This window comes from Loxodonta africana, chromosome 7, assembly GCF_030014295.1.
Source record: "Loxodonta africana isolate mLoxAfr1 chromosome 7, mLoxAfr1.hap2, whole genome shotgun sequence".
In the NCBI taxonomy this organism is placed as follows: Eukaryota; Metazoa; Chordata; class Mammalia; order Proboscidea; family Elephantidae; genus Loxodonta; species Loxodonta africana.
In genome coordinates, this window is record NC_087348.1 from 69,601,993 (window position 1) to 69,623,238 (window position 21,246).

Sequence of the window (21,246 nt, forward strand, 5' to 3'; positions counted from 1 at the left end):
GCAAGGCAATACCAAGTAATAATAGCCTGGTTCAAACCTAGGAAGATGAGCATAAACTTCAAGGCAGCCACAAAGAAAGTTACCAAACATACTCATCAAAATAAAGAAGAAAAACATAAAGTCTCAATAAAAACAAAAGAAATCCACAAACAAAAGGAACTCAGCACAGGAGAGTAAGAGGAACAAAGAAAATGTTAGCACCACAAAGAAAAGCACTACAAAATGACTGCAATAAACTCACATCTATCAATAATTACACTGAATGGAAATGGCCTAAATGTACCCATGAAGAGACAAAGAGTGACAGAATGGATTAAAAAACAGGATTCATCAATATGCTGTCTTCAAGAGACACACTTTAGAAACAAAGATGTAAATTTATTAAAAATAAAAGGGTGGAAAAAAAATTATCAAGCAAATAACTACCAAAAAAGAATAGGAGTGGCAATAATAATCTCAGATTTTAAAACAAAATCCACCATAAAAGACAAAGAAGGGCGCTATATAATGATTAAAGAGACAATCCGTTATGCAGACTTAACCATAATAATCACCTACACACCCAATGACAGGGCTCCAAAATACATAAAACAGACTCTAACAGCACTGAAAAGAGAATCTGAGAGTTCCACAATAATAGTAGGAGACTTCAACACACCACTTTCAGTAAAGGACAGAACATCTAGAAAGAAACTCAACAAAGATAAAGAAGAGCTAAAGAGCACAGTCAACCTGACCTCACAGGCATATATAGACCACTCCACCCAATAGCTGCAAAGTACACATTCTTTTCCAGCGCACATGGAACATTCTCCAGAATAGACCGCATCTGAGGCCACAGAGCAACCCTCAACAAAATCCAAAACACTAAGATAATACAAAGTATCTTCTCTGACCACAATGCCATCAAAGTAGAAATTAACAACAGAAAGAGTAAGGAAAAAAACCTCAATTTCATGGAAACAGAATAACACCCTGCCTTCTCTAAAAACCACTGGGTAATAGAAGAAATCAGAGATGGAATCAAAAAATTCCTAGAAATCAAACAAGAATGAAAACACATCATACCAAAACCTTTGGAACACAGTAAAGGCAGTCCTCAGAGGTCAATTTATAGCAATAGATGCACACATCAGAAAAGAAGAAAGGGACAAAATCAAAACATTAGCTACACAACCTGAACAAACAGAGAACAGCAAAAGAAGACCACAGCCACCAGAAGAAAGGAAATAATAAAGATAAGAGCAGAAATAAATGAGATAGAGAACAGAAAAGCAATAGAAAGAATCAACAAAACCAAAAGTTGGTTCTTTGAACTGGCCAAACTGACAAAAGAAAAACAGAAGAGGACGCAAATAACCTAAATAAGAAGTGAAATGTTGGATATTACAACAGACCCAACTGAACTAAAAAGGATTATAACAGAATACTGTGAAAAACTATACCCCAACAAATTTGAAAACCTAGAGGAACTGGACAAATTTCTAGAAACACACTACCTACCCAAACCAACACAAAATGATGCTGAAAATCTGAACAGCCCCTTAACAAGAGAAGATACTGAAAAGGCAAAAAAAAAAAACCTTAAAAACTCCCAACACAGAAAAGCCCTGGCCCAGATGGCTTCACTGGAGAATTCTACCAAACATTCAGAGAAGCGCTTCCACCAATACTACTCAAACCATTTCAGAACACAGGAAAGGAAGCAATACTTCCAAATTCATTCTATGAAGCCAGCATAACCCTGATACCAAAACCAGGCAAAGACACCACAAAAAAAGAAAATTACAGACCAGTGTCTCTCATGAACATAGATGCAAAAATTCTCAACAAAATTCTAGCAAACAGAATTCAGCATCATATCAAAAAGATAATACACACCACGACCAAGTAGGATTCATGCCAGGTATCCAAAGATGGTCAACATTAGAAAATCAATCTAAGAAAGAAGAGAATCATATGATCATCTCAAGCAACACAGAAAAGGCATTCAACAAAGTCCAACACCCGTTTCTGACAAAAATTCTCAATAAAATATGTATAGATGGAAAATTTCTCAACATAATAAAGGGTATATATGCAAAACCAATGGACAACATCATTCCTAATGGAGAGAGGCTGAAAACATTCCCCTTGAGAACAGGAACAAGACAAGGATGTCCTTTATCATCCCTCCTGTTTAACATTGTGCTGGAAGTCCAAGCTAGAGCAATAAGGCAAGAAACAGAAATAAAGGGCATCCAAATTGGTAATGAAAAAGTTAAACTCTCCCTATTTGCAGATGATATGATACTATACATAGAAAATCCAAAACACTCCATGAGGAAACAACTGGAACTAATAGAGAGATTCAGCAGAGTAGCAAGATACAAGATAAACATACAAAAATCAGTTGGATTCTATACACCAATAAAGAGAACAAAGAAAAGAAAATCAGGAAAACAATACCATTTATAAAAGCCCCTAAAAAAAATAAATCTAACCAGGGTTGTAAAAGACCTATACAAAGAAAACTACAAAACACTACTGCAAGAAACCAAAAGAGATCTACACAAATAGAAAAAAAAAAAAAAATACCATGCTCATGGATAGGTAGACTTAACATTGTGAAAATGACAGTTCTACCCAAAGCAGTTTACAAATACAATGCAATCCCGATCCAAATACCAATGACATTCTTTAAAGAGATGAAAACACTTATCATTAACTTTATATGGAAAGGGAAGAAGCCCTGGATAAGTAAAGCACTACTGAAGAAGAAGAATAAAGTAGGACTCTCACTACCTGTCCTCAGAACCTACTATACAGCTCCAGTAGTCAGAACAGCCTGGTACTAGTACAAGGACAGATATATTGACCAACGGAACAGAACTGAGGACCCAGATGTAATCCAGCCACCTATGGTCACCCATCTTTGACAAGGGCACAAAGTCCACCAAATTGGGAAAAGAAAGTCTTTTTAATAAATGGTGCTGGCAGACCGGATGTCCACCTACCAAAAAAAAAAAAGAAAAGAAACAGGACCCATCCCTCACACCATACACAAAAACTGACTCAAAACGGATCAAAGACATAAATATAATGCCAAAAGCCATGAAGTTAATAGAATAAAAAATAGGATGAACGCTAAAGGCCCTAGTACACGGCATATAAACCACAACCAACAACACCCAAGCTCCAGGTGATAAGCTAGATAACTGGGATCTTGCAAAAATTCAACACTTACGCTCACCAAAGAGTAAAAAGAAAATCTACAGATTGGGAAAAAATGTTCGGGTATTTTAAATCAGACAAAGGTCTAATATCTAAAACCTACAAAAAAATCCAACACCTCTACAACAAAAACACAAACCGTCCAATTAAAAAATGGGCAAAGGAAATGAACAGACACTTCACCAAAGAAGACATTCGAGCAGCCAACAGACGCAGGAGGAAATGCTCACAATCTCTAGCTATTAAAGAAATGCAAATAAAAACCACAATGAGGTACCACCTCACCTCGGCATTACTGGCACCAATCAATAAAACAGGAAATAACAAATGCTGGAGAGGCTGTGGCGAGATTGGAACTCTTATGCACTGCTGGTGGGAACGCAAAATGATACAACCATTTTGGAAAACGATATGGCACTTAAATACCATATGATCCAGCAATCCCACTCCTAGGAATTTATCCTAGAGAAATAAGAGTCGTCACACAAATAGACATACGCACACCCATGATCACTGCAGCATTGTTCACAACAGCAAAAAGATGGAAACAACCTAGATGCCTACCCACAGATGAATGCATAAACAAACTGTGGTACATACACATGACAGAGCATTATGCCACGATAAATAACAGCAATGAATCTGTGAAGCATTTCATAACTTGGATGAATCTGGAGGGCATTATGCTGAGTGAACTAAGTGAATCACAAAAGGACAAATATTGTGTGAGACCACTACTGTAAAAACTCATGAAAAGGTTTACAAACAAAAAGAAACAATCTTTGATGGTTATGAGGGAGAGGAAAGGTAGGGATGGAAAACCACTTAATAGACAATAGATAACTGGAAACTTCGGTGAAGGGTGAGGCAGTACACAATACTGGGGAAGCCAGCACAGCCGGTACAGGGCAAGGTCATGGTAGACCCACAGACACATCCAAAGGACCAAATTGCGGGCTGAGGGCTGTGGGGACCATGATCTTGGCAAATATTTAGCTCAATTGGCATAACAGAGTATATAAAGAATATGTTCTACATTCTACTTTGGTGAGTAGCATCTGGGGTCTTAAAAGCCTGTGAGCGGCCATATAGGATACGCCACTGGTCTCACCCCTTCAGGAGCAAGAAAGAATGAAGAAAACTAAAGATACAAGGGAAAGATTAGTCCAAAGGACTAATGGACCACATCTACCATGGCCTCCACAAGACTGAGTCCAGTACAATAAGATAGTGCCCAGCTACCACCACTGACTGCTTTGACAGGGATCACAATAGAGGGTCCTGGACAGAGCTGGTGAAAAATGTAGAACAAAATTCTAACTCAAAAAGAAACACCAGACCTGCTGGCCTGACAGAGACTGGAGAAACTCTGAGAATATGGCCCCTGGATATTCTTTCAGTTCAGTAATGAGGTCACTCCTGAGGTTCACCCTTCAGCCACACCAGCCCTGGGGCAGGGACTGGAAGGCAGGAGGCAAGAGGAAAGCTAGTAATAGGGAATCCAGGGTTGAGAAGATAGAATGTTGACACATCATGGCGTTGTTAACCAATGTCATAGAACAATGTGTGCACTAACTATTTGATGAGAAACTAGTTTGTTCTGTAAACCTTAATCTAAAGTACAAAAAAAGCATACACACATACACACACATATATACATACATATATACACACATATATGACCAAAAGGTCAATAGCTATTTTAAAGCAAAGATGAGAAGGTTGGGGTGGGCAGGCATATTAAGTAAATGGAAGTGAAACAACTAGAACAGAAATAACAAGAATGTTGACACGATGTGAAGAATGTAACCAATGTCACTTATCTTTATGTCTAGAAACTGTGGGAGCAGGTTTTGGTGTGTATACTTTAACCAAAAATAAAAAATAAATAATTTTTTAAAAATGCCCCCACAGACATTATGCCTTGAAATGTTCTCCTATGTTCAATTAACTAAACTTCTAGTACGTTACCACTTGAAGTTGACATAATTCTAACCAAAAGCAAGCCAATTCATTTTAGTTAAGACTATGAAGATGCCCCACCTTGGCAGGTAAAGAATAGACTTTTGTAAAAATGGTGAGTGGTGTCAGAGGTCCTCTAACAGCACGAAGGGAGAGATAATCAACCATCAACAAAAGTCCAAGGCTGACTGCTACGTGGTCGAAGTCTGACAGACCTCCACCCTTTTTACCAATTCTAACACCTGCCGTCCCTGCCACGGTACTCTCTACACTACGCTGGATTGATAATTCGCTGCAATGGCCACACAGGATTCACAGACCATACTCACAGTTATGGAATTTATTAGGGAAGTAACAGGTTACAATTCAGGATCAGGAGCAACTCAGGACACGGTTTTTCAGTCAGGACAGCTTCTCAGCCGTGCCTGTAGCAGGTCTCTCTCTCGGTCTCTCTCTCTCTCTCAGCCCCTCAGCCTTTTGGCCTGGCCTCTGCCCTGCTTGGGCAAGTATTACAAGGCTCTTTAAAACCAAAACCAAACCCACTGCCATCGAGTCGATTCCGACTCATAGCAACCCTATAACTCTTAGCTCTTCCATTAAGTACTCGGAGGCACCCCACTCTGCCAGCAAGCCTCCGACTCAAAGGCACTCACTGAGCTCTCTTGCTCCACTGGTTGGCATACCCACTGTAGCCACCTCGCCTGGTGGGCCGGGAAGCCCACAGCACCATCGCACATCAGTTTCCTGGTTTTGCTGCCACTGTTTCTCTACTGCTCCTTCTTGCCGTCTCACGCCCTCTCCAGTGTTACAGCTCTCTCTTTCTCCTGGGTCTAGGAGGTTCTCAGCATATGGACCCAGGGTCCAAAAGATGCATTCAACTCCCGGCTTTTTTTTCCTTGCTGACAGTGAGGTCCCCCTTCCCACCTCTGGGATAGCTCATTTTAAGCCTAGCGGGATGGCAAAACCGACCAATCCCTTCATTAGGGTTCCATACACCTTACTGCATGGACCCAAACCTGCAAGGGCTCCATGCACCTAATCTGCATTGTTAGCAAGCTGCCTAAACCCCTTGGTGGGCCACAAATACCTTATTTTCATAGTCCCACCCAATCACTGTATGAGATTTACAAGACCATGCGTGGCTAAAACGGCCATATTAAATAATTCACTACACCACAACTTTCTTTTAAGATTTTCTGGTAGACTCTCATCTGGAGGCATATTGGGAACCACAGGTCTAGTGTCTTTTCTACTATATTTTGGCAACTCCAGAAACTTTGTGTAAATATTTTGATTAAAATTCAACATAAAAGAAAACCTCCTCTGAAAGTAAGCTGTAAACTATATAAAAGCGAAAAAAAAAAAAAAAATCAAGGACCAAAATGCAAACTCAGCATGCACAAACTATTATAGACAAGCTAACAAGAACAATGGGTTCCCATTTTCCTTTCCAAAAATTAAGGCTCATAAGACTTTTTTTTATTCCCCCCCACAAACAACAGAACCGCTCTAGCATCCTGGTTAAAATTTCTTTTTTCAGTAAGAGATGCTAGTGTCCAACACTGTTGTAAACACCCATTGAAGGAGATATAATGGACACTCTGTTTGCCTACAAAGGCACTGATAAATACCAGTACTTAACTCTTTGTGTCCTATTTTCCTGAGGTACTTCTTGGTTGTAAGGAATCCATAAGGCTCATTAGTTCATAGGCCACTACACAACTATTCTGTACAGTGCTGTTGCTCTGTCAGCACGGTGCTTGTTTGGCAAGAGTTACGAAGCCTCTAAGACCTTATGCTCTTGGAAAATGTTGGACATCGGGGAAAATCAGACTCGGAATTCCCCTGAGTGATGTAAAACTCAAACACAAAGACACCTTAAAAAGTCAAGTTCTACTCCATCAAAAAGAAAATATCAATTCTACAGTGTTAAAATTCTCTCCTGACAAGAAACTTTTTTTTTTCCCCTCAGTAATATCCATTTTCCTTTGTTTCTATCTCTGTCCTCAAGGACTGTACCAGCAGGCTAGCTTGTCTACTATTAAGCCTACAGAAGAAGGATTTGTCTTGGTCTTTATTATTATTAACACATACCTTGGTAATACTGAAAAATAAAACAAACAGGACGAGACATTCAAAATAAGAAAAATATAAACAGGTCTAGCAATTAGTTAAGTTACTAAGATTGGGAATAGAAAAAAAAAAAAACAAAATTTCAATGCTTGCAAAAACTTGTATCTGATTCCACTCTACAGGAAAATATAAAAAAGTAATTCCCACTAGTAACACATGATTAAAAAAAAAATAAACTATTGTGCTACAGATTCTCTTCACCTTAATAAAGACGTTTTCATACTGAGATGAAATTACAGTGAATACTTTCAGACTCAGAACAGTGAAACACGGTATTCCAATACATATAGGTAAGCTAATATTTCAAGTGTACTACCTACTGTGGTGGCTTGCATCTTGCTATGATACTGGAAGTTATGCCAACGGTATTTCAAATACCAACAAGGTCACCCATGGTGGGCAGGTTTCAGTGGAGCCTCTAGACTAAGACAAACTAGGAAGGACAATCTGGCAGTCTATTTCTGAAAAAACTGGCCAGTGAAAACCTTATGAATAGCAGCAGAATGCTGTCTGATATAGCGTCAGAAGATGAGCTTCTCTGGCTGGAAGGCAATCAAAAGACGACTGGGGACGAGCTGCCTCCTCAAAGTAGAGTTGACCTTAATGACACAGATGGAGTCAAACGTTTGACATCTTCATTTGCTAATGTGGCACAACTCAAAACGAGATAAAACAGCTGCAAACATCCATTAATAATTGGAACGTGGACTGTAAGAAGCATGAATCTAGGAAAATTGGCAATCATCAAAAATGAAATGGAATGCATAAACATCAATATCCTAGGCATCAGTGAGCTGAAATGGACTGGTATTGGCCATTCTGAATTGGACAATCATACGGTCTAACATGCAGGGAAAGACAAATTGAAAAGGAAGACCAGTTAATATGCCTATTATTCAAATTTACACACCAACCACTAATGCCAAAGATGAAGAAACCAAAGACTTCTATCAACTTCTGCAGTCTGAAATTGATCAAACACGCAATCAAGATGCATTGGTAATTACTGGTGATTGGAATGGGAAAGCCGGAAACGAAGAATTGGTAGTTGGAAAATACAGCCTTTGGTGATAGAACTGATGCACGGATAGCATGAGAGAATTTTGCAAGACCAACAATTTATTCACTGCAAATACCTTTTTCCAACAACATCAACAGTTAAATATACACATGGACTTCGCCAGATCGAACACACAGGAATCAAACTGTCTACATCTGAGGAAAGAGACAATGGAGAAGCTCAGTATCATCAGTCACAACAAGTCCGGGGCCAACCGTGGAACAGACCATCAACTGCTCATACGCAAGTTCTAGTTGAAGCTGAAGAAAATTAGAACAACTCCACGAGAGCCAAAATATGACTTTAAGCATATCCCACCCGAATTTAGAGAACATCTCAAAACAGATTTGATGCACTGAACATTAGTGGCCAAAGACTGGACGAGCAATGGGATGACAACATACATGAAGAAAGCAAAAGGTCATTAAAAAGAGAGGAAAGAAAGAAAAGACCAAAACGGATGTCAGAAGAGACTCTGAAACTTAATCTTAAATGACGAGTACCTAAAGTGTAAGGAAGAAAGGATGAAGTAAAAGAGCTGAAGATTTCAAGGGGTGGCATGAGAAGACAAAGTAACGTATTATAATGACATGTGCAAAAAACCTGGAGTTAGAAAACCAAAGGGAAGAACACGCTTGGCATTTCTCAAGCTGAAAGAACTGAAGAAAAAAATTCAAGCTTCGAGTTGCAGTACAAAGGATTCTATGGGCAAAATACCAAACGACACAGGAAGCATCAAAAGAACATAGAAAGAATACACAATAGAGAGAGAGGGAAGCCGGCAAAATTGTCAAGAAAGGAGAGACTGAAAGGGCTGACTCAAGACGGGGAGAGCAAGTGGGAGTAGGGAGTGAGATGTATGTAAACTTATATGTGACAGACTGATTGGATTTGTAAACGTTCACTTGAAGCTTAATAAAAGTTATTATAAAAAAAAAAAAAAAAAAAGAATACACAGAGTCACTGCACCAAAAAGAACTGGTAGACGTCCAGCCATTTCAGGAGGTAGCAAATGATCAAGAACATACGGCACTGAAGGAAGAAATCCAAGCTGCACTGAAGGTGCTGGTAAAAAAACAAGGCTCCGGAGATGTTTCAACTAACAGATGCAATGCTGGAAGCACTCACTCGCCTATGCCAAGAAATCTGGAAGACAGCCACCTGGTCAACCAATTGGAAAAGATCCATATTTGTCCCCATTCCAAAGAAAACTGATCCAACAGAATCCAGAAATTAAAGGAACAATATCATTAATATCACATGCAAGTAAAATTTGGTTGAAAATAATTCAAAAATGGTTGCAGCAGTACATCCAAAGGGAACTGCCAGAAATTCAAGCCGGATTCAAAAAAGGACACGGAACAAGGCATATCACTGTTGATGTCAGATGGATCTTGGCTGAAAGCAGAGAATGCCAGAAAGATGTTTAACTGTGTTTTATTGACTATGCAAAGGCATATGACTGTGTAGACCATTAACAAATTATGGATAACGCTGTGAAGACTGGGAATTTCAGAACACTTAATTGTGCTCATGTGGAACCTATACATAGACCAAAAGGCAGTTGTTCCAGCAGAACAAGGGAATACTGCACGGTTTAATGTCATGAAAGGTGTGCATCAGGGTTGTATCTTTTCACCACACTTATTCAGTCTGTATGCTGAGCAAATAATCCAAGAATTTGGACTACATGAAGAAAAATACAGCATCAGGATTGGGGGAATACTCATTAACAACCTGTGGTAAGCAGACGAGCATAACCTTGCTTGTGGAAAGAGAAAAAGAAGCACATACTGATGAAGATCAGAGACTACAGCCTTCAGTACGGATTAAAATAAAAAAAAACCCAAAGCGATTGCTGTTGAGTCAATTCCAACTCATGGCAACCCTACTGGACAGAGAATTGTCCCATGGGGTTTCCAAGGACCAGCTAGTAGATTCAAACTGTTGACCTTTCGGTTAGCAGCTGTAGCTCTTAACCACTGTGCCACCATGGATCCTCAGTATGGATTATACGTCAACATAAAGAAAACAAAAATCCTCACCACTGGACCAATAAGCAACATCACGATAAACGGAGAAAAGACTGACGTTGTCAAGGATTTCATATGACTTGGACTTCACAATCAACGCCCAAGTGGCAGTCGAGAAATCAAATGAGGCATTGCACTGGGCAAATCTGTCACAAAAGATCTTTTTAAAGTGTTCCAAAGCAAAGATGTCACTTTGAGAACTAAGTTGTGCCTGATCTAAGCCATGGTATTTTCAATCATCTTATTTCACGGTATTTTCAATCTTGCAAAAGCTGGACAATGAATAAGGAAGATTAAAGAAGAACTAATGCCTTTGAATTATGACGCTGGCAAAGAATACTGAATATGCCATGGACTGCCAGAAGAATGAACAAATCTGTCTTGGAAGAAGTACAGCGAGAATGTTCCTTAGAAGCAAGGATAGCAAGACTTTGTCTCATGTATTCTGGACATGTTATCAGGAGGGCCCAGATCCTGGAGAAGGACATCATGCTTGGTAAGCTAGAGGGTCAATTAAAGAGAGGAAGACCCTCTAACGAGATGGAATAACACAGTTGCTGCAATGATGGGCTCAAGCATAGCAGCAACTGTGAGGATGGTGCAGGACCAGGCAGTGTTTCGTTCTGTTGTACAGGGATTTGCTGAGTCGGTTTTGACTTGACAGAACCTATCAACAACAACAACCGACAATGAGGAAATCTGGTGGTACGGTGGTTAAATGTCCGGCTGCTAACTAAGGCCCAACAGTTCAAACGCACCCAGCAGCTCCGTGAGAGAAAGATGTGGCAGTCTGCTCCCGTAAAGATTTTCAGCCCTGGGAACCCTATGGGGGCAGACCAATATATCTTCTCAAACTTTTCCAACACAGCAGGGGAAATTAAAATAAACTGTCTTGCGTAAAAAATCATGGAAGTTGTGCATCTGACTCCATAATATACCTAAGATTAAATTTAAAAATATTTCAAGTTACTGGGTAAAACTAATATTACATCTTTACCCTGAATACTAGTAGTATACTACATATGGGTTTACCCCAAAATTGGCTCAGATAAATTACTAATCAATTATATATCTTATGTAGATGTAGTCTAATTAAAAACCACTGAAGCATACTCACGAAGATTAGTATCTTTCCGAACAAGCTGGTAGAATCAAAACAATCTGGGGTATTTTACTGGTTATAGAAGCAGTTAAGACTCAGTCTGATATCCCAGAAAATGCTTTGGCATCCCTAACAGCAGAGAAGTGCTTTGAAGCTCCTCCTTCAGATACATGCATATGTCCTGTTTCTCTCCTGTCACTCTCCTATGCTGAATCTGTCCTCAAGGCTAAAAGCAGGCTCCAGTCCTCTAAAGCAACATTTTTCAAATCCTGGTAAACAGGGCGGGGAAACTGTATACTCCATCCCTGACTAGGAGATTAACAAAGTATATTAGCATATCAAAGACTTCAAAATGTCCTGAGGTAAAGGAAATCAGTTCACAAATTTCCCAACACTGCTAAGGAAACAATGCTCTTGAAAAGTTGTTTATCATGTCAGCTTTCTAAGGTAATGATTTTCCAAAAATGGGCCAAACCTCTTGACAGGCTTCAAATAATTTAAAAAGCATAACTTTCCACTGGTCCAAAGGGCTACTTATGAATAGACTACTAAACCAGTTATTAAGAGTTGTAGCCATTAACACATTAGTAGAACTTACAAAGATACCAATTTATACTCAACTAGAAAGTCTTTTTTTTTTTGCTGTAATACTGTAAAGTTCCTACCATATATGCACACTCAAAATTGGAATGCTCTAATTTTCAAGAGAGACACTGTCAATGAAGCTGTGTTATTTTTAGCTGGTCACAGTTTTCAATTCTCATTATTCTTTCTGATTAAATTATCATTATGCTTTTTGATTAAAAATTACTTGGGGGGGCTCGTGGGAGTCACTCGAGGATAAACTCTATGAAGACCTTGGCAAGCCACTGTCCCACCTACAGTCCACCATGCAAATAATAATAAAATTATAATAGAAAACATTAGGGAAATGATTGGTAACTTTTTGGATTCTTAATAGCTGTTTCTAGCTGTGAAATAGACTTAAGGGCCTAAGAAGCCTACCCAATAAGCCTAGTCACCAGGAGTTACTGTTAAAAAAAAAAAAAAATGGGGTGAGAACACACATAGCAAAGTAAAACATTAATAAATTCAGGGACTTTCTTAGTTCATCTGTCCACTGAGAATCAGGTACAATGCTAAAAACCCTAGTGTTTTACGTAGGTATTTCCTTCTCCAGATACTGATACAGAATGAAAAAAAGACCAGAATACCTAAGTCCAACAGACCTACCAAAAATCAGGTAAAATAAGAAAAAATCACATTGAGGATTGTCACAAACCAGCTGAGCTAGGGCAAGTCAATTAACCTCTCTGGTCATTCATTCATGTCATTGAAGAGGAGGCCAGGTGACTGCTAAATCCTCTACTGACTCTGAAAGACTATTATTTCTACTACTATGTATTGGAATAAGTTATTTCCTAGTATTACATAGATACTCAGAGAATTATTAACTCCAACAGGTCACAAGGGTTATCACTTCAAGCAATACACCTAATATTCACTGATGTTCAAACACTGCTTTGCAGTGACAAGTGTCACATTACCAGCTAATTCGTCTAGGCCTTCTGCTTCGGCTAACCATTGTTATGGTTACATTTTAAAGTGTAATCTACAAGTTTTAAAAACCACCATTTCTAAAAATCTCAGATCATCCACCAAACTAAGTAGGTGATAAGTACTAATGATCTCAGGGTCCCACTGAGAATGAATTCTTTGTCAGCCAAATTCACTTTTCTAAGATCCTACATTACTTCTAAAAGTTATTTCAAACAGATATGAGCTTCCAAATCCTTTGAAAGGTCCTTTCCTCCACAGAGCTTAACTACCTAAGGAAGGGCTGGGTAGGTCAAAGAAGTTTCTTCCTTCACCACTGGGGGGGGGGGGGGGGGGGCAGTATTTATGCATTTATTCATTCTTAGGTCATATATTCCACCTGTTAATTGAGGATAAAGAGCAATCATTATATATACAGTTCCATACGCTTACTCCAAATTCTTTGGCAAAACTATCATTCCTACACCTTTATTAAACTGGCTCCAGCTTATTTTCTCCCAAGAATTTAATTAAGAATTGGTCCATTTTTTTTTAATTAGGAGTTTGTATAATCAGCTTTATAATTTCATCACTGCTAATAATTAAAAACACTTTAAAAGATGAATACACACAGAAATACAACTGAGTTGAATTTTAGCGTTATGCTTTCTGCCTGCAGAGTACAGAATGGGTTATTATACCAGGATCCATAGAACACACCCCCTCAGTGGTATCTGAATAGGCTCTGAGGGTCTTAATAATTCCCTGAATTCTATGAAAAATAAATTTGCATGTACATTTTTCTGAGGAGATAACACGAAGCTTTGATAATATGCTCAGAGAGGTTTATGACCTTTGACTAAGATTTATTCTCAGAATACCTCAAAGTAATAAGATATAATGCTAAGAATTCCTTAAATTCAAGAATTTCTCATATGACTGTCATGCCAACATTTCTGATAAGAATTCCATAAAAGACAAGAATGATCTAAACTAGATTCAAAGTAGTCTTAAAACTGTCAAATAATTAACATTTAAATTAAATGTATACACACACACACATTCTAAACAGAATGGATTCATTAATAGCTGTGGTATTAAGATATTTAAAGATTTTTTAAATGAATGTGCCAAGTAATTCACCATGGACAGCAGTACACTCACGAAGTAGTATATCCCTATTTGTAACACAGCAAATGGCTTTTTTCAAGTATTGACCTAAAGTAAGATCTACACAAGGTCAATAATATCTTGTAGGGGGTCTAAAACATATAGAAACACAGAGATTGAGATGTAACTTATCCTATGGAACCAAAGTTAGATTTTTCTGTTTGTTTTATTCATGTGATCACCCTCACCTCACGCCCTAAATGTTACTTCTCCCTGTCTAAATCCTACTTTCATTCAAGAAATAATGTAAGTTCCCACTTAGGAGTCTCTACCACCAATTCTGGTAAATGATCCCATGTTGCCACATTCTATTTCACACTTGTATAGTCCGTCTCCCCAATTATTATCCCTGACCTACAGTAGCTTATATCTAATTTCTCTTGTCCAGCACAGTATAATCCACAAGTCTCAAAATACATTTATACAAACAAATTTCTACCTCATTTAGATTAACATAGCTAGTGTTACATTTATCATGCTGTATGGTAATAAATGACAAAAAATGTCTAGGGATTTGCTTCAAAATAAAAAAGGGGAGAGGTGGTAGAGGTATAAATGAAACAAAACTATAACCGTTGAAGTTACTGATTGCATATTATTGTATTTTTGTTTATGTTGGCAATTTTCCATAACACAAAGTCTAAGGACATTTGTCTCCCCTGACAAGAACAATAAGTATCCTAAGGACAGGTCCAAGACTTTTCTTCCATATACATCTGGTCCAGCAGAAAGCAGACAAATTTACTCTAACTTTATTCTTGAAGCAGAATTACCTTTCGAGAAACTTTAGCTTTTCGATACTTTATTTAAATGATTTTTTATTAACTCAGATAAAACATTCATCCATTCACTATTTACCGGTTAACTACCTTCTATAAACTCCTATCTTGGTTAATGCAGTATATCAAAAACCATTCATTCTAATAAATTAAGATTCTGACAGGACTCTCAAGGATCCACAGCGAAAAAGAACAGGGAGGGAGGACTGGGAGATGAAGGGAAAGATCAGTAAAAAGCAATACATACAGTTTTTAAAAAAGGGGATCTAAGGCACCCACTCTTTTAATTCGGAAGGCATACAGCTTGTTCAAGCTGAACAGGACTGAAACTTCCCCTCCCCCTTCCACTTTGCACAGGAGGAAACTAAAGCCCAGAGAAAGGAAGTGACTTGCCTAAAGTTACACATCAGGTTGCTAACAAAACAAAAATTAAAACTCAAATCTGCTGATTCACGGTCAATGTGGATTTTCTACATTATAACACTTTTTCCTCATCATAATAATTTAAAATGAACTATTTTACAGTATTAATATATACTCAATTCTGTATCATACCATACTAAAGAAGAAAGTAGTAGTTGATAAGTAAAGGAAAAGGGGAACATGGCTGGGAAGAAACTGCACACAACAAACTGGTAAGACAGTTATGCACGAAGACCATATGCATGTACCATACTTCCTCAGTTCTGAGACACGTTTAAGACACAGTATCCATTTCATAAGCTTTTTTAAATAAACCAAAAAAATCAAACCCACTGCCGTCAAGTCGATTCCGACTCATAGCAACCGTACAAGACAGAGCAGAACTACCCCACAGAGTTTCCAAGGAGCGCCTGGCGGATTTGAACTGCCAACCTTTTGGTTAGCAGCCGTAGCACTTAACCACTACGCCACCAGGGTTTCCACTTTTTTAAATAGTGCAAAATACATCTTCATTTCCAAAAAATGCTAAAATTTGAAAATAAACACCTCTAAAGCAAGAAAATGTAATATAATGTACCCCCTTAAGACACACAAAAATCAGCATCGTTTATTTAGTGCCAATGTCACAGGGCACATAAAGTTTACAAACACATAAAACAAGAGTCCCATGTTTTAAGGTAACAAATAGTTACTAAATACCTAAAGCTATGTGGCATTTTTTTTTTCAATTCTAGGTAATAATATAAACAAGTCCTTGTTATTTGTCTCATAAGCATAAATTTTAGGGTTGACAAAGAAAGGTTTGAATCCCAGTTCTGCCACCTAGCAGCTCCCCAACCTTTGGAAAGTTACTAACTTTTCTGAGGCTCGTTCTTCTCATCTGTACAACTGAATATTATTTTAGAGGATTGTGTAAAAATTAAATGTGATAATAAAGGAACATAGCACAGTGCCTACATGAAATGGGAATCCCATTAAGGTTAGGTTTCGTTTCACAATCCCTATGGGCCAAGTAAATTTTACAAAAAACTTCGTCTTATTCTTGACTTATAAGATTCCTCCTTCTCCATTTAGGAGATTGGAATAAACCTATACTGATCCTAGGGCAAACCCAATAGAATTTGCTTAGAAATTATTCTTTGATTAGAAAAGTTTATTTTCTTGAGATTTGTCTCTTTTCCCCCCTTCAAAATGTGAATAGGAAACAATGATAAATTTATGAGCATTTAAGTTAAACTAGTTAGATAGAAATTCAGCACTTTCATGTTGTATAACACAGACTCTATATATCACCGTAACTAAGGCAAAGCCACCAAAGGGAGGACTATAGAACCGATGTGTGGGAAGAAAGACGGATGCAGTATATACAGCCAAAATTAACAGCTAATACGACTCAATCTTACGAGTGTGTGTGTGTATTTTAACTTTAAATTCATTTATTAAACCTTTTTTTTATTTTTTTTTTAAGAAAACAAATGTTCAGGAAAGTCAAGGCCATATCTCCATGATTTGAGGTATTTTAGGAACTTGATCCCTCAGATTAAACAAATGCCATCTTTCAGTATGCACAGTTTCAGAGTTTTAGGATGTTTCTACCAATAATAACCCAGTTATTTCCAAGATGGGAACCTGCCTACCAAAGTGGCTGGTATGGAGTAGACACTGAAATAAGATCGTCTTTTCTCTATTCCAGGCACAGCTCGGACTAGCCCATTCACATACACATAGGCAACCCCCAGATTATGAACAAATTTCAGTCCTAAATCTGTCTTTAAGTCAAATTTGTACATAAATCAGATCGGTGAGATGTTTGTCTTAGTATACAGTATACAGTGTCCCTTTCTATGCATAAAAACATTGAAGAAAGTCTTCCAGAGACACTAAAACATCTTCAACCTAATAATACAGTAATAATAATAATGTTTTGATGCACATCACAAAGTACCACCTGTTTGTTATTACGAACCATTTTATGTACCTTGCATTTTTAATAGGCTTTACAGGGATTGGTTCTAACAGCAGGGTGTACTTAAGTCAGATGTGCACAACTGGGGGACTGTCTGTATTTCTTCACTATTATCCCATTTCAGTTTAATGTCCCCATCTGACCCTCATTGTAAAAATAATACATGCTCATTTTAGAAAGTCTGGGAAATACAAAAAGTATAAGCACTTTTAAACCACTCATGATCTCACCAGCCAAAGACTATTAAAGCATTAGAAGGGAGTCACATCAACATCTTTCCTATGAATTTAGTCATAATTGTGATCAGACCGAATATTTAATTCTATATAGAATACTTTCTACTAAATGTGATTAACTGCTGGCCCATATCTTAGTATCTTCATTCCAGCCTAGAGATTAAATTCATATTACTTTTTTCCTTACTTAATGGTATCTTCCTGATTTTTGTTCTTGAGTCTCTCAGCTACATATTTTGCAGCTGACCACTTATTTCTTAAAACTCTCTCTATCCTAGGTTTCTTTAACAATATAATTTCTCAGTGTCTATAAAAATCTCTCCAACTAATCTTTTTCTCCTTCTTCACTGGCTCCTCTTCTATTAACCCTGATAATCTCTTAAAAATGGCTGAGGTCTGACCTTTGGATTTTCTTGTCAACTTTGAATCCCCAGCATTTAGCACAGTGCCTGGCATCAAGAAGATGCTCAATAAACCATTCACTGATTGACTTTGCCAATCCTGGCCTTGCCAGTTACTAGCTGTATGATTCTGGGCAAGTTAAATCTAAAACTCAGTCCCCTCACCCTATAAAATAGGGATAATCAAAATGAGATGATGTTTGGAAACTTAAAAACTCAATAAATTTTGTTATTATTATCAACATAATCTATTACAGGACTCAAAAATGTTTCTGATTATTATGGATGGTTGACCACCAACTCTACCCCTCAATAACCCAACTTTTTCACTACATTCAAGTAACTATCAAATAAATATACTTTTTGCTCTTCCCTTTACTACCTATCTTCAGTTCATCAATTAACTGTTTAAATTCTCCTCTCCTAGCCACCATATAGAGCCATCATTTATCAACTAAGCTACAACAGACTTAGTTGATTTCCATACCCCTAATTTATCTTCATTCAAATCTTCCTTAAAAACCATTTTTAATTTGTCACTCTCATTCATAGTTTCTTATACCATGTCCAAACTACTGAAATGTCATCCTCATTTCTTCCAATAACCCATGCCCCAACTCCTGGTTCAAAAGATGGCTAAAAACTCACCTCTTCCAGGAAACCTTCCCTGATTAACTTCACACCACTCGGATTACTTCTCTGCTCCAAGTCGCCTCAGCACCTCAGCACTTAGGTATTGTGTTTATACTAAGGATAAAATTTGATCACAGTAAATAGCATTACCAAGGAATTACTCCATAAAATTATTTCTACATTATAAAGAATGGTCTATTTCCTATAATGCTTTGCCAATCTGGCTACAAGGAAACATCCTATACAACAAATACTCTCTTTGGTTTTTGTCCTGGACACTTTGCTATTTTACCTTTGTCAGTAAGTGCTAAACCCTAGTCCTAGCCTCAAACAAATTATACCTCAGTGCCCATCATCTCCTCTCTTCTGAATCTACTGGAAATGTGACACGGGTCACTTTCTTCCCTACTACCTCTTCTCTGCCCTACCCTCCACCCACACCCCATAAATAAAAATTCCAAAAGCTTAAAAGAGAAAGGCATAGTAGTGATACATACACACGTAAAATAGAACTCAATCTATTTAGCTACAAAACTACCCCCAGGACTGTGAAAATTTTCCCAACAATGCATGATACATAAACAAATTCCACTACATCAAAACAGTTAATCCCGTATACTGGGGTTGCTATGAGTCGGCAAGGGGTTTGGTTTTTTTTCTTTTTTGGTATCCTGGCAGAAGCAGCCCTGGTGACACAGTGGTTAAATAGCCCAGCTACCAACTGAAAGGCTGGTGGTTCAAACCCACCAGCCTGTCTGTGGGAGAAAGGTATGTCAGTCAGCTTTCCTAAGGGTTATAGCACTAGAAACCCAATGGGACAGTTCTACTCTGTCCTGTAGGGTCACTGTGAGTTGGAATCCACTAGAAGGCAGTGGGTATATATTAGCAAGACTGAAACTCTATGGGGCAGTTCTATTCTGTCCTATAGGGTCACTGTGAGTCGGAATCAACCGGACCGCAATGCGTTGGGTACCTATATGTTCTCACTTGTGTTGCTCTAACAGATCTTGCATTGTTTATATGCATGTATTACACACACCCAACAAGGTAGGTGAGAAATTCCCTTGCAGAGATTTTTCACAAAGAAACTTCTGATGTTGTCTTTAAACCACCAAATTCCAGACCTTTTTCTTTTAATGTAAAGACTCCTCGATGTCATCCGATCAAAATCAAACAATATTTCTGTTATGCAATTACTTCTGACAGGGTGAGTTTGTTTGCTGCTGAGACAAAAAAATGAGAGGGGACTGTGATGGGGGAGGGCCGAAGAGCCTCAGCAGTCCGAGTGTTTGGCCCTGGAGGAGTAGTGAATGAACCTATTACCTGGCTGACTCCTACCTGACACATTAGGCCCTCCTGTCTCTGCATCTACCAAAACGAATAGCGGTACTAGCTTGCCTGCTCACAAAAGATCCACACCCTTCAGCTGTCCACACATAAATCCACCTCGTTTGCTTCTCACATACTTTCTAACTGGCCAACTAACGCTTCCAAGTCAGCCTCCAACCACACCTCACCTAAAACCTCTCAGTCACCTTCCGGTTTCACTGGGTGCCTCTAATTCCACATCCACAAGTCTCAATTTGCCTACAGTCCTTAACCTTCAAAACCCAAGCCTGTCCTCCCTTTACTCCCAGCTGATTTTCCCCCACCCTCTATCAATCTCTATTTCCAAGAGACCAACTACACTCTCAGGGTCCGCACCTTCTCCTCGGGCACCTTTTTTGGGCATCACCCTTTTCTTACCACTTTCTTCCTTCCCAAACACGAAATCCTTCAATCACAGGCCTCCTTTTGCTGCCACCCTCGAGCTCACGAGCCAGCTCCACCGTTAACTACCTCGCTCCACCTTCCGACACCTCTACGCGGCCTCCCCACCCGAGGCGACGCCCCCGGGCTCCGTTGCTGCAAACCAGGCCCCTCCCTAAGTCCCCGCTTGCGGTCCCGACTCTCCGGAGGGCGGCGGCCTGGCCCAGGTGCGCAGAGACCACCCGGGCTGAAGCCCCTGCCCTCCGCGCACAGCGGACGAGGGTAGGGGTGGAGGCGGGGTGGGGGAGAGTGGGTCGTCACCCCCGCCTCGGCCCAGCCTGCCGCCCCAGCTCCCGCAGTCGCAGCCGCTGCCCGCGCCAGGCGAGGAAGGGCCCGCAGCCCGGCCTCTCCCGCCCGACGCCCGTGCCTCTCACCTACGCGCGGAGACTCAGGTCTCGCTCTCCTTCTGGCGGCCCAGCTATGGCTCAGGCGCCGCCGTCGCGCTCTCCTCACACGCTTTTTCACCGCCCGGGACCGGCTGCTGAAAAGCGGACGGGCAGAGGCACGCCCATTGGCTGCGGCGCGCACTCGCGTCAGCCAGCCCCAACCCGGACCTCGGGCAGTTACTGGCTGGCGCGGCGTCTCTTTTCCACGTCTTGTTCTGATTGGCTCTCTCGCGCTCCCTTACCGGGAGTACCGCTCTCCCTCCTCCCCGCTCTGGCCTCCCAACCTCCCCAGCCTGTTTCCATCTGGGCAGAAGGAGGTGGGAGCAGGAGCGGGTGGGACGCGGACGGCCAATGGGGGCGCGGGCAGAGGGCCGGAAGGTGGGCTCTGTGGCCGGCCGGCCCGC

General features: G+C 39.6%; 1 protein-coding gene across 6 annotated transcripts in view; it reads right to left on the reverse strand.

The window, feature by feature from the left end:
• Positions 1-20,962, reverse strand: part of FAR1 (fatty acyl-CoA reductase 1) — an 88,280-nt gene extending 67,318 nt beyond the window's left edge. For 3 of the 6 annotated variants that reach the window (XM_003411998.4, XM_010592215.3, XM_010592214.3), the window contains exons 1-2: positions 20,831-20,962; positions 18,663-18,761 (exon numbers count right to left, since the gene is read on the reverse strand). The gene's annotated coding sequence lies outside the window, so the exon portion shown is untranslated. Of the gene's footprint in view, positions 1-18,662; positions 18,762-19,686; positions 19,868-20,830 lie in introns of all 6 variants that reach the window. The other 3 variants (XM_064288393.1, XM_064288392.1, XM_023550824.2) reach the window with 3 other exon arrangements.
• Positions 20,963-21,246: the final 284 nt, after the last annotated feature.